This window comes from Cervus canadensis, chromosome 4 (genome assembly GCF_019320065.1).
Source record: "Cervus canadensis isolate Bull #8, Minnesota chromosome 4, ASM1932006v1, whole genome shotgun sequence".
Taxonomy (NCBI): Eukaryota; Metazoa; Chordata; class Mammalia; order Artiodactyla; family Cervidae; genus Cervus; species Cervus canadensis.
Genome location: NC_057389.1, coordinates 20,601,574 through 20,617,040, shown reverse-complemented (window position 1 = coordinate 20,617,040; position 15,467 = coordinate 20,601,574). Strand labels below are relative to the sequence as shown.

General features: G+C 37.9%; 1 long non-coding RNA gene across 1 annotated transcript in view; it reads right to left on the bottom strand.

Moving 5' to 3' along the window:
* LOC122439549 overlaps nt 1-15,467 on the bottom strand; it is a 322,576-nt gene that overhangs the window by 112,341 nt on the left and 194,768 nt on the right. The window lies entirely within an intron of this gene.

Below are 15,467 nucleotides of genomic sequence, written 5' to 3'. Positions count from 1 at the left end.
TGTCTCTTCTTTTTAATATGCTGCCTAGGTTGGTCATAACTTTTCTTCCAAGGAACAAGCATCTTTTAATTTCATGGCTGCAGTCACCATCTGCAGTGATTTTTGGAGCCCCCAAAATAAAGTCAGCCACTGTTTTGCCATCTATTTGCCATGAAGTGATGGGACCAGATGCCATGATCTTAGTTTTCTGAATGTTGAGCTTTAAGCCAAATTTTTCACTCTCCTTTTCCACAATCATCAAGAGGCTCTTTAGCTCTTCTTCACTTTCTGCCATAAGGGTGGTGTCATGTGCATATCTGAGGTTACTGATATTTCTCCCAGCAATCTTGATTCCAGCTTGTGCTTCATCCAGCCCAGCATTTCTCATGATGTACTCTGCATATAAGTTAAATAAGCAAGGTGACAATAAACAGCCTTGATGTACTCCTATCGGAATATGGAACAACTTTGTTGTTCATGTCCAGTTCTAACTGTTGCTTCTTGACCTGCATACAGAATTCTCAGGAGGCAGGTCAGGTGGTCTTGTATTTCCATCTCTTTTAGAATTTTCCAGTTTATTATGATCCACACAGTCAAAGGCTTTGGCAAAGTCAATAAAGCAGCTGTTTTTTTCTGGAACTCTCTTGCTTTTTTGTTGGTTGAATGAATGCTGGCAATTTGATCTCTGGTTCCTCTGCCTTTTCTAAATCCAGCTTAAACATCTGGAAGTTCATCGTTCACGTATTGTTGAAGCCTGGCTTGGAGAATTTTGAGCATTACTTTACTAACGTGTGAGATGAGTGCAATTGTGTGGTAGTTTGAACATTCTTTGACATTGCCTTTCTTTGGGATTGGAATGAAAACTGACCATTTCCAGTCCTGTGGCCACCGCTGAGTTTTCCAAATTTGCTGACATACTGAGTGCATCACTTTCACAGCATCACCTTTTAGGATTTGAAATAGCTCAATTGGAATTCCATCACCTCCACTGGCTTTGTTCATAGTGATGCTTCCTAAGGCCCACTTGACTTCACATTTCAGGATGTCTAGCTCTAGGTGAGTGATCATACCATTGTGACTATCTGGGTTGTGAAGATCTTTTTTGTATAGTTCTTCTGGGTATTCTTGCCACCTCTTCTTAATATCTTCTGCTTCTGTTAGGTCCATACCCTTTCTGTGCTTTATTGTACCCATCTTTGCATGAAATATTCCACTGGTATCTCTAATTTTTTTAAGAGATCTCTAGTCTTTCCCATTCTGTTGTTTTCCTCTATTTCTTTGGATTGATCACTGAGGAAGGCTTTCTTATCTCTCCTTGCTATTCTTTGGAACTCTGCATTCAAAGGGGTATGTCTTTACTTTTCTCGTTTGACTTTCTCTTCTCTTATTTTCACAGCTATTTGTAAGGTCTCCTCAGACAACTATTTTGCCTTTTTGCACTTCTTTTTCTTGGGGATGGTCTTGATCCCTGCCCCTGTACAATGTCACAAACCCCCGTCCATAATTCTTCAGGTACTCTGTCTATCAGATCTAAATGCTTGAATCTATTTCTCACTTCTACTGTATATCTGTAAGGGATTTGATTTAGGTCACACCTGAATGGTCTAGTGGTTTTCCCTACTTTCTTCAATTTAAGTCTGAATTTGGCAATAATGAGTTCATGATGTGAGCCACAGTCAACTACTGTTCTTGTTTTTGCTGACTGTATAGAGCTTCTCCACCTTTGGCTTCAAATCTGACTTCGGGGTTGACCATCTGTTGATGTCCATGTGTAGAGTGTCCTCTTGTGTTGGTGGAAGAGGGTATTTGCTATGACCAGTACATTCTCTTGGCAAAACTCTATTAGCCTTTTTCCTGCTTCATTCCATACTCCAAGGCCAAATTTGCCTGCTAATCCAGGTATTTCTTGACTTCCTACTTTTGCATTCCAGTCCCCTATAATGAAAAGGACATATTTTTTAGGTGCTAGTTCTAGAAGGTCTTGTAGGTCTTCATAGAACCATTCAACTTCAGCTTCTTCATCATTACTGTTTGGGGCATAGACCTGGATTACTGTGATATTGAATGGTTTGCCTTGGAAACAAACAGAGATCATTCTGTCATTTTTAAGATTGCATCCAAGTACTGCATTTTGGAGTCTTTTGTTGACTATGATGGCTACTCCATTTCTTCTAAAGGATTCTTGCCCACAATGGTAGATATAATGGTCAACTGATTTAAATTCACCCATTCCAGTCCATTTTAATTCACTGATTCCTAAAATGTCAATTTTCATTCTTGCTATCTCCTGTTTGACCACTTCCAATTTGCTTTGATTCATGGACCTAAAATTTCAGACTCCTATGCAATATTGGTCTTTGCAGCATCGGGCTTTGCTTTTATCACCAGTCACATCCACAACTGGGTGTTGCTTTTGCTTTGGCTCTGTCTCTTCATTCTTTCTGGAGTTATTTCTCCACTGATCTCCAGTAGCATACTGGGCACCTACCGACCTGGGGAGTTCATCTTTCAGTGTCCCATCTATTTGCCTTTTCATACTGTTCATGGGGTTCTCAAGGCAAGAATACTGAAGTGGTTTGCCATTCCCTTCTCCAGTGGACCACATTCTGTCAGACCTCTCCACCATGACCCGTCTGTCTTGGGTGGCACCACACGGCATGGCTGTTTCATTGAGTTAGACAAGGTTGTGGTCCATGTGATCAGATTGGTTAGTTTTCTAAGATTGTGCTTTTCAGTGTCTCTGCTCTCTGATGGAGAAGGATAAGAGGCTTATGGAAGCTTCCTGATGGGAGACTGACTGAGGGGGAAACTGGGTCTTGTTCTGATGGGCAGGGCCATGCTCAGTAAATCTTTAATCCAATTTTCCATTGATGTTATTACAATAAATCAAAAGAATGTCTCAAGGTTGTAAAGATCTTACCAGACCCACTCCCATAATACACATTCTAAAATATCAGGATTAGTCAGGTTTTCAGGAAGGAGAAACTGTCCTCAAGCAGGATACATTGCTGTTATATAATCTGTAGTTACAGAGTTTCAGCTGAGTTGTTTGTTGTGTAATCAGTTCTGGGTTTAAAGAAAAAAATGTTTTATGTGACTAAGACTAAGGAATGTAGAGAGAAAAAAAAATGTTTGTCCTTTCCTGCTCCTTGAGAATTTCCTCCTCCTATCTCCTCCTTGAGAGCCCCAGGCCCCTTTCTCCTCCTCCAGGTCCCCAGATTTCTTATCAACCTGCCTAGGAATTGATTCTTTCACTACCTTAGAAATCTTGGCGGTACATGTTCTTACTATAGGCCGGATAATAGGCATTCAAGAATATCTCATCTAGATCAAAAAAACTACAGATGTCCTAGCTGGTTACAAAAGTTTGTAAATGTAATGGTATAAAGTTTACAACATTCATTGTAGAAAAATTACAAAAGGAATATGCACTGATATGAAAATGTCTGTAGAATAAAAAGAAAGTCTTTTTTCACTATCTCCCTCCTAATAGCTCCCACTCACTACCACAGTGCAGACTTCTAGACACTAACATGTTCCTTAATATATAGAGAAGTTGAGTTGAACTGCTATCATTAAAGCAGATGCTTTATGACTTCCCAGAAACTGCCCCCCCCCACCCCCGCCACCGCCTGCCTAGTATATACTAACAAGTGGCATTGTAAGGTCGCTCAGTCGTGTCTGATTCTTTGCGACCCCATGGACTGTAGCCTACCAGGCTCCTCTGTCCATGAGATTTTCCAGGCAAGAGTACTGGAGTGGGTTGCCATTTCCTTCTCCAGGGGGTCTTCCTGACCCAGAGATCGAACCCGGGTCTCCAGCATTGGAGACAGATGTTTTACCATCTGAGCCACTATCTTTAGATAGGTGAAATGAGTATTAACTGTGCATATTAACTGACCAGGTTAGGAACTGTATACAGGCTTCCTTCATAGCTCAGTCGGTAAAGAATCTGCCTGCAATGCAGGAAACACGGGTTCGAATCCTAGATTGCGAAGATCCCCTGGAGAAGGAAATGGCAACCCACTCCAGTATTCTTGCCTGGAGAATCCCATGGACAGAGGAGCCTGGTGGGCTATAGTCCATGGAGTCACAAGGGTAGGACATGACTTAGTGACTAAACCACCAGGAACTTTATACATTATCATTCAGTGTTCATAGGAAATTGGTTCTAGAACTCACAGATACCAAAATCCAGGGATACTAAAGTCTCTTTTATAAAATAGCACAGTATTTGCATAAACCTAATTTTTGGGGCTCCAAAATCACTGCAGATGGTGATTGCAGCCATGAAATTAAAAGACGCTTACTCCCTGGAAGGAAAGTTATGACCAGCCTAGATAGCATATTAAAAAGCAGAGATATTACTTTACCAACAAAGGTCTGTCTGGTCAAGGCTATGGTTTTTCCAGTGGTCATGTATGGATGTGAGAGTTGGACTGTGAAGAAAGCTGTGTGCCGAGAAATTGATGCTTTTGAACTATGGTGTTGGAGAAGACTCTTGAGAGTCCCTTGGACTGCAAGGAGATCCAACCAGTCCATCCTAAAGGAGATCAGTCCTGGGTGTTCATTGGAAGGACTGATGCTGACGCTGAAACTCCAGTACTTTGGCCACCTCATGCAAAGAGTTGAATCATTGGAAAACACCCTGATGCTGGGACGGATTGGGGGCAGGAGGAGAAGGGGACAACAGAGGATGAGATGGCTGGATGGCATCACTGACTCGATGGACATGGGTTTGAGTAAACTCTGGGAGTTGGTGACGGACAGGGAGGCCTGGCGTGCTGCGATTCATGGGGTTGCAAAGAGCCGGATACGACTGAGCGACTGAACTGAACTGAACTGATGCACATGTATGGATGTGAGAGCTGGACTGTAAAGAAAGCTGAGTGCTGAAGAATTGATGCTTTTGAACTGTGGTGTTGGAGAAGACTCTTGAGAGTCCCTTGGACTGCAAGGAGATCCAACCAGTACATCCTAATGGAAATAAGTCCTGAATATTCATTGGAAGGATTGATGCTGAAGCTGAAACTCCAATACTTTGGCCACTTGATGCGAAGAACTGACTCATTGGAAAAGACCCTGATGCTGGGAAAGATTGAAGGCAGGAGGAGAAGGGGACGACAGAAGATGAGATGGTTGGATGGCATCACCGACTCAATGGACACGAGTATGAGTAAACTCCGGGAGCTGGTGATGGAAAGGGAAGCCTGACGTGCTGCAGTCCATGGGGTCTCAGAGTCAGACATGTCTCAGCAACTGAACTGAACTGATGCACATCCTCCCATATACTTTATATCACCTCAATATTACTTAAATTACAGATTACCTAATACAATATAAATGCTATATAAATAGTTGTCTGTTCCAAGCAAATTCAAGTTTCACTTTTGGAACTTTCTAGAATTTTTTTTTCAAGAATATTTTCCATTTAAAGTTAGTTGCCTATGTTAATGCTAAACCTGTGGATACAGAATGCCAACTGGAAATGAAATTATGTTTGTGGGTTCAGTTGAACCAGAAAATAAACAGAACTGCATCTATGTAAAAGATGAGGCCATTGAGTAAAATAATGCTTTGTTGAAATTGAGAAAAAGAATAGTCCCAATGATCAGAAGTTTGTGATTATTCAGACACAGAGAAGAGATTTGTGGTTGCCAAGGGGAGCAGGGGTGGGGGGGGAAAGGATTGGGAATTTGAGGTTAGCAAGTGCAAACTATTATACATAGAATGGATAAATAACAAGGTCCTACTGTATAGCACAGGAAACTACTCAATATCCTGTGATAAAACATAATGGAAAAGAATATGAAAAGGAATGTACGTATGTGTTTATATATATATATAAAACTGAATCATTTTGCTACACAGCAGAAATTAACACAACAGTGTAAAACAACTATACTTCAATAAAATAAATTTTAGAATAGAAATCTGTAATTATTAAATTTGGAAACTAAGCAGAGAACGAAACTGTTTCTTAGAGAAACTTAAGCTCAAGTTTGACCAGAAACTGAATCTTATAAAAACCTGAAAGACTAGAGATACCACAGATGATGAAAAGCATTTGACAAAGACATCTATAAGGACCTGACAAACCCCGAGATGGAATTAAGAGACACTTTGCTGCCCCATCATTGCCTTACCAATCAGACATAATAACTGATCCCAGCTGAGTCAGAGGCAAATACACAATCCTTCTGAAGATAACATCGCAGCCAGTAACTACAAATGGATAAGAGTTAGTACAAGACATAAAGTCTTTTTACCATCAAGTGATCTTACAGAGATATGCATAAATATCCTGAGATGGTTGATTGGCATCACCAACTCAATGGACATGAGTCTGAGGAAACTCTGGGAGATAATGAAGGACAGGGAAGCCTGGTGTGCTACTGCTCATGGGGTTGCAAACAGGCGGATATGAGTTAGTGACTTAACAAGAACAACCACAACGCCAGAAATAAACCCTCTTCAGGTAAGACACCTCCAAGACCCTTCCTTGCCAAAGCAGAATTCGGTATATCTACTCTGGCCAGAGTAAGTGTAACATGTACAGTTTTTACCCTGAGTATAAATAAATTGCTGCTAATCACTCTGTGCTGTTCAGTCTTACAGAACAGAGGTGTAAATTTATGTCCTCAAAGCTCTAATCAGAAAAAACCCTTCTGAGTCTTTAAATTTAAGCAACAGCATTAAAAAACCTAGTCATGGGGTAGAAATATACAGTGATGAAAAGAATACAGAAGACCTCACTGCAGCTCTCAACGTCCTCTCTACTGTCTCTCCAGGAAAAACTCAAAACCAGGATTACCAGCTCTCCTGGCATATGTGTTAGCCCACTCTGCTCCTAACCATGCAGAGAATAGAAATCTCATGACATACAATATTCTGTGCTGGGGGAGCGTGGCAGGATTTCTGCTCGAGAGGTCAGAAGAGCAAAGAACTGCATTCTTCCTAAAGAAGGCTCTTGCAAAGTTTCTGCTGAATTGAGCTTTACATGCGGGTGGAAAACCCAGTGTAAGGCATGTGGTTGCATTAATTATAAGATTTCAATTTGACAGTTTAATTAGGAAAAAGAGAGTTAGTGTAGGGCTTGCAGAATTCATGATGAATCACATACTCCAACAGACTTCATTTTCATATTTCAATTACACACATTTCTAACTGATGAACAGCAACATAGCATTTTCTGTTTAATAAATGTGATATCTGTTGGAATTGATAACATTAGTTCAGTAATTACAGAGCCATTATTGTCAGGCTTTTTAAAAACACGGAAAGAAGCCTTAGTTATTAAAGTTTGGTACAGCACAAAACTACATTTTCAGATGTTCCTACTAAAGAGCTTTTGAACAGTATATTAGCTATCCCTTATAGTAGAGAGGTAAAATTTAACAGCAGGTATCTGCATGAGATTGGTTTTGATATATTCACACCTTATTTGATTCCTTGACACACAACTGTACCTATATCCTTTCTAAATCTTCATTCAGAATTCAGGCCAAAGAACAAGGGAGCAGGACTTAGGTTTGAATGACATAATTTAATGCAAAATCATGCTTTAAATTCTGATCTGATTCTGGTCTTTGCTTAAAATGATAACAAAATGTAACAAAACACTTATTTTTCATCAACTTAAAGATAAAAATAGATTCAAAGAGGAACAAAACTTTCAAAGAGGAATAAGCTCAGTCAGTCAAAATGCATAGAAACATGAGTTCTTTCCCAGAGTGCCTGCTCTGAATTCTGGGAACCTAAGCTGAGAATCTGGGTATGTTCACAGATTGCACTAAGGTCTTCTGCATGGGTTTTGAACAACAGTCCATTAAATCAAATACAGATGTCAGTTTCCTTGGGGACTAAGTAAAAGATCATGTCCTACAATAAACACAACTGTAAACACCAGAAGTGAAGCTCACTTCTGTTTTTTAAATTACTTTCAATTTTGTTCATGATGATCCTTTCATGAACGATACCTGATTTCTATGTACCTGAACTACCTGCTTGCTACTGCTTAACTTGCAAAAATATTGATATTTTGCTTAGGTAAATCACATGTGTTTAAATACATTTGTATATGAATCACAAAATTTTCTCAACATTCAAATAACAAAATATAGAAAAAAAATAGTTTTGTCACATGATACCACCTGAAATCTCGTGAAAGTAAAAGTCGCTTGGTCATGTCCAATTCTTTGGGACTCCGTGGACTATAACCTGCCAGTCTTCTCTGTCCATGAGATTCTCCAGGCCAGACAACTGGAGTGGATTGCCATTCCCTTCTCCAGGGGATCTTCCTGACCCAGGAATTGAACCCAGGTCTCCTGCATTTCAGGCAGTTTCTTAACCATCTGAGCCACCAGGGAAGCCCCTACCTATTGCATGTTAAAATTGTAAATGTAAAGGGTTTTTGTTTTACAGTCTCAAAAAAAAAGTCATATATTTTCCCATTATAAGTATTTCACTTTCTTTAGTTTAAGGGAAAAGTTGAGTATTTTACTGATATCTTCATAACAAGGACAATGAAGTGACTAGCGTAATGCCTAACATATGCATTCAGTAAATGGTTACTATGATATCATTAGCAGGCCAGACATTATTGTACAAAAATTAAAATGATATAAAAATTTAAAGTATAAAAATTATAATCATAGAAAGGTTAAAAGTTTGAGAATTATTTCAAATTTTAAAAGAAAAATCATAAATAAATGACCTTCTCACTCCAAATGGCACATCGTTAAGAAAATACTTAACATCTTTAGTTCCTTACTTGACACAAATTGCAACTTGATCAGTGGGCAAATGAATATTTTCAGGACTTAGAAGGCTCTGCTCTGTCAGGTGATAACAATATAAATGTAAACAAAATAAATCAGAAAGAAAAAAGAGAAGGAGAATTTAAAAAGTAAAGATTTCCACTTCCCCTCATTTTGTAATACCTGAGGCCCAGAAAATCAAGTTTTTTTCCATTATCACAATGGTTTAAAAGTATCAAGCTAGACTGTATACTAATATAACATTCTGTCTCCTTTAGCAACCATTGCCAAAGAATGGTCCATGAAGTTCAAGGGATCCCCAATTCCCTTTCAGGGTTCTTAAGCTCAAAACTAGTTTCCTAGCAAGCTTAAGTTTTGCTGTTGTTCTTTTATTAACTATTGAAGTTTTCACTAATGGTGTAAAAGAAATGGTGGGTGAAACTGCTGGCACCTTCGAGTGAATCAAAGAGGTGGCACTGGGCTACACTAGGAGGGACTGTATTTGTCACTTCACTATCACTGTAAAAGACAAATAAAAATAAAAAGCCGCCTTCACTAAATGTCAAGTCTTACGTACATGTTTTTAATAATCTGTGTGACAAAATGGGGAGCATACCTAACATCCTTCTACATACTAGACAATAGTCGCCTCCAGGAAAAGGATGATGGACGAGTTTCCAGTGAACTAGCCATTATTCTTCACAGAACATAATATTTACTTGAAAAAAAAGAACTTTGATTATTCAGATTTGCTTATTTTATAGACATTGGCTTGAAGATGACAAAAAAAAATGACTCAGGCACCTTAGGGAAAATTATTTGGATGGTATGTTTCACCTGGTGGCTCAGATGGTAAAGCGTCTGCCTACAACATGGGACACCTGGGTTTGATCCCTGGGTCGGGAAGTTCCCCTGGAGAAGGAAATGGCAACCCACTCCAGTATTCTTGCCTGGAGAATCCCCATGGACGGAAGAGCTCGGTAGGCTACAGTCCATGGGGTCGCAGAGAGTCAGAAAGGACTGAGCGACTTCACTTTCACTTTCATGTTTTGCCAAAGGTAAAATTTAAGCTTTCAAGCAGAACTTAGAATTTTGGGAATTGTGCATCTGTCATCATGACAGCTTCTCAAGACATAAAGAGTTGTCTGATAAACTGCTAGTGACAGTAATGAATGTGCTTTATTGATACTGTATAATTAGAGGAGACAACACTTACAGATATGCATAGCTTAGTAAACTAATATTTTCCAAATCGTTAATAATACTGTTACAAAAACATGCATGGGTAAAAGATAAATTTAAAATATAAGATAGGCATATGGATTTTAGTGTAACAAGTATGAATGGTTATTGGCATGGGTTCATATTCTACATTTCAAATAATCTTTAATAAATCATTACTACATGTTGAGTTTTGGTGTAATATCAAAAAGAATATTTAAAACATCCTCCTTTTACTTATATGTTTATGAGGCAATGTTTTCTTGATATTATGTAACCAAACAACATATAACAACAGCCAGGGATGTTTTCTGTTAAACCAGATATTAAAGATATTTTCAAATATATAAAATAATGCTAATTCTTCTCATTAAATATGTGTTGGGAAAGGTAGGGTGGATTCTTTTATGAAAAGTGTCATTACTTCATATTGATATTTACTATTGTCTTTAGTGTTATTTTTTAAAAAATTAATGCATAGCTTTAATGCATCTATGCAATTTAATACATAAATTGATGCTGAAGCTCCAATACTTTGGCCACCTGATGCAAAAAACTGACTCACTGGAAAAGACCCTGATGCTGGGAAAGATTGAAGGCAGGAGGAGAAGGGGACGACAGAGGATGAGATGGTTGGATGGCATCACTGACTTGATGGACATGAGTTTGAGAAACCCTCAGGAGTTTGTGATGGAAAGGGAAACCTGGCGTGTGCAGCCCATGGGGTCACAAAGAGTTGGACAGGATTGAGCAATTGAACTGAACTGAATGCATAGATTGAAACTTTCTCAGTATTCATTTCTAATGTGGTATATACTGATATACATTATTCACAAAAACTAAAGGTCTTTTTGGGCTTTCCTAGTAGCTCAGCTGGTAAAGAATTAACCTGAAATGCAGGAGACCACAGTTCCATCCCTGGATTGGGAAGATCCCCTGGAGAAGAGAGAGACTACCCACTACAGTACTCCCGGGCTTCCCATGTAAGCCAGGTCAGACAGTAAAAACTCTGCCTGCAATGCAGGTGACCTGGGTTCGATCCCTGGGTTGGGAAGATCTGCTGGAGGAGGGCATGGCAACCCACTCCAGTATTCTTGCCTGGAGAATACCTATGGACAGAGTAACCTGGCAGGCTACAGTCCATGGGGTCGCAAAGAGTTGGACATGACTGAGTGACTTTTAATTATATATATATTTAAAGGTCTTTTTGATCCTCAATAGCTTTTAGGACTATTAAAGTTTCCTGAGTCCGAAACATTTGAGAACTACTGAATGATGCTATACAGTGGACACAGAGGATGAGATGCTTAGATTGCATCACCAATGAAATAGACATGAACTTGGGCAAACTCCAGGAGATGGTGAGGAACAGGGAAGCCTGCTGTGCCGCAGTCCAATGGGTCGCAGAGAGTCAGACACAACTTGGCGACTCAACAACGAGAGATTATAAAGCAATTCAAATACAATACAAACTTGAACCAGTTTGCTATGGCTGCATAGAATTGGTAGAGAAGGACCTGGAAGCCATGTTTTGAGTCATAAAAATAGAAAATTAGAAAATGTGGTATTTGAGCTACACTGTACCCAAGAATATGTTGTTTTTCAGATCTTTCAGAATAGTCCAATGTCCTACTCATCTTTCTCATCCTCATAGTATTAGCATAGTGCCTATACAGGGCCAATGAATAAATGTTGATGAATTTAACTGAATCTAATACAAAATTACACTGATTCGTTTTACAAATTCTGATACAGAGCAGAAGGCCAATGATTATTGTTCTATGAAGCAAATGCCAAAAAAAATGACAAAAGTCCACCTAGTCAAAGCTATCGTTTTTCCAGTAGTCATGTATGGATGCGAGAATTGGAACATAAAGAAAGCTGAACGCCAAAGAATTGATGCTTTTGAGGTGTTTAAGAAGACTCTTGAGAGTCCCTTGGACAGCAAGAAGATCAAACCAGTCAATCCTAAAAGAAATCAATCCTGAATATTCATTAGAAGGATTGATGCTGAAGCTCCAATACTTTGGCCACCTGATGCGAAGAACTGACTCATGAGAAAAGACCCTGATGCTGGGAAAGATTGAAGGCAGGAGGAGAAGGGGACGACAGAGGACAAGATGGTTGGATGGTATCACTGACTCAATGGACATGAGTTTGAGCAAGCTTCAGGTGATGGTGAAGGACAGGAAAGCCTGGCGTGCTCCAGTCCATGGGGAAGCAAAGAGTTGCATAGGACTGACAGACTGAACAACAACAAGGAGAAAATATAATAGATAACTACACAGGCTGCATTTCAAGGGAATACAGTAAGTAAATAAATAAAACTTTTTTAACCTAATGATTAGTTCCTGAATTTATTTTTATAATTAGAGATGTGACCTTTTATTCCACAATGAAAATGTCAAAACACAAATACTCGAATAAGAGGTTGCATATTCATTCAAACTCACAATAAAATTTAAATAATATTATCCAGATTTGAAACGACATAATCAAATACAAATAATAGGGTAGAAGATCTCAGATGAAAGACATTGTGGAGATGGTGAAAGAAATGACAACAAGAGTGAAAACTGAAGATTCTAAAGAAAACATATTTGTTTCACAATTTGATATAATAACTCTCTCTAGAACAACAACAGAAAACATTTGTCCAGTCCATATGCAATATTGTAACCTATGTAGAATAAAAAAGAAAATCGACAAAATGAAAACCAGAATGTCCTACAACCTAAATCAAGCTTGTTGGATTCCTACATGGCAGTCAAATTACCACATTGCATATCCTGTATACTGACTTGAACAAGATTTCCTTATTGCAATACAATGAATGAAGGCAGGCTTTCAAATAAGCAGTGATGGCTTAGCAAAATGGAAGGAGAATTAGGGTGGAGAAAAGTAACTTGGGTTTAACCCAACCCTAAAAACTGATTGTTAGCTCTGTGACTTTGGGCAAGTTTTTTTTATTCTCCCTGGGTATCAGTTTTCCCTTAAGGGAAAAGATCTAATGATCTTTTTTGAAATATAAGATGCAATAGTTTTAAATTTAATTATTTAGAAAGGAAATTAACATTTCTGTCACAGACATTATTTTTAGCATGTCTCATTGAAATTTTGTAGAACAATATTTCCTTCAAGGAAAATCAGAATACAGAATATTAAAAGCATTTTAATGAGACAAATTATGTGAGGAGAAAATCTATATTTAAGCAACTCTTTTGTTTATCTCAATTTTTCATTAACCAGTTAAGAACTTATACTCTTTCACTGTGTTTTCTCTAGCAATAACTAAAGGGCATTGAATAGTAAGAAAAACACTTATAAAGAGTTCAAAATGGGAATTTTTTCTATCAATATCCATCTCTGGACATTTCCTAGGGGGATTTTATGAGCTCAAGATGTCAGAATCATTCTACAGAATGAAAATCTACTTTATTCCACTTCTTGTTACCTCAAGAAATCCTGAAAATAAATTTTTGTGTGGACAGTGTTTTTGTCAGTTTTAAGTCTGCTGACAACCATGTCTAGTCACATTTCCCCCCAACTGTGTAATGTATAGGATCCCAATCCTACAGTCACTTTAAAGTGAAAAGAGCAGCTTTTTTTTTTTTTTAATAGAAGGGCTAGTGTCTCACTGTTAATTCACAATGGCTTTTAAAACCTCCCTTCCATTTTTAAAGTGTACTCTACTGAAACATATTTTTAATAGTCTTTACCAATAGCAAAGACACACTAGATTTCATTAGACCACCAAAATGATCAGTTACCCAAATTTCTACCTAAGCTAACTGTGTCAATGATTATGCCTAACCCTTCCTTTTACTTTCAGCTTCCTTTTTTACTTGGAACTCTTTGACACTAATATTTGTATGAACTTCCACTAAACTATTATAAACAAGCAACAACAAAAAAAATAGAAATATCTAACAAAATGTAATTAAATACCAGAAATACAAGAAAACAAGAATGGCTGTTAAATTATCCCACAATTACAATAGATTTATTGGGAGTAACTTTTCCCTCGTACTTGCCAAAGCCTGCATGACTGACTGACAGAATTATTGACCTAGAGCATGAAATGAAGAACAATTGCCAATATGAAGCATTTTTTAAAATCCAGTTTGTTAACAAAGATTCCTATGTTGAGCTTTAGACAGATTAGTTCACAGGAATAATCATAATTTAGATTATAAAATTTGCACTATGGGTTGTATTGCAAATGGGCCATTGTCTCTGCCAAAGAGCACGTCAACAGATGAATGAATTAAGCAGATGTGGTGTGTGTGTGTGTGTAGATACACACACACACACACACAATGGAATATTACTCAGTCACTAAAAAGAATGAAATTCTGCCCTTTGCAACAACATGGATGGATCTAGAGAGTATTATGTTAGTGAAATGTCAGACATAGAAAGATACTTTGCTATGACTTATATGTGCAATCTAAAAAATAAAATGAATTTACATAAGAAAACAGAAACAGACTTACAGATACAGAAAACATTCTAGTAGATACAGTGGAGAGAGAGAAAAGAGAATCAAACTAGAGGTATGAGATCAAGATATACAAACTACTATGTATAAAATAGATATACAAGGATATATTGCATGGCACAGAAATATAACCATTATTTTACAATAACATTAAATGAAATATAATTATAAAAATACTGAATCACTGTGCTGTACTTCTGAAACTAACAATATTGTAAGTCAACTATACTTCAAAAAGAGTCCATCACTCACTTTGGGTTGTGGGGGGAGGGGATGATTCTAAGAAGATAATTCACATCCATAGTAGTTTGAAAGAATGGTCTCCAGCCTTAATTTGTTTCTTGGTGTCCTTTTTCTTAAATAGATTTCTAAATTATTTTTAAATTTCAGGAAAAGCATTTGTAACAAACATAGAAGTCCTTTTAAAAGTTTGCTGTCCTTTAAAATGAAGTCAAGGATCAATTATCAAAACAAACTCATTCCGTTAATCAGTTTACAAAGGTGCAAATTGTTTGTCAGAATACAATGCCAGGGAGGCTGCTTTGTTTAATGACAATCCTAACAGTAAGAATCCCTGGGGCAGGAAGCAAGTAATCAAGAATCCATCTCTGAAACTTTGAGAATGCTGGCAACAGCCTATTATAATGCATGGTTACAGGGAGACCTTGTACAGAGAACAATACACTGAAATAGACCTGACTTGTTATGAAACAATAAACTTAAATATAGCCCTGAACCTGACACAGCTAAATGATTCTTGACTTCTAGGATTGAATTTAACACTCTAGGCTAAATATTTCAAACAGATTTTTCCACTGCCCACTTTGTATGCCTGAATGCACATACCATAATCACATTTTGGTGTGCAATTTCAACAACGTGTAGGTGAACTAAAACCAACATGAAAGGTTAAGGAGCTGATGTAAGGACTGTTTGGTCAAACATTATTTGAGGGCTTCGAGTACTTACCCTGGACTTCACTTGTGGCTCAGCTGGTAAAGAATCCA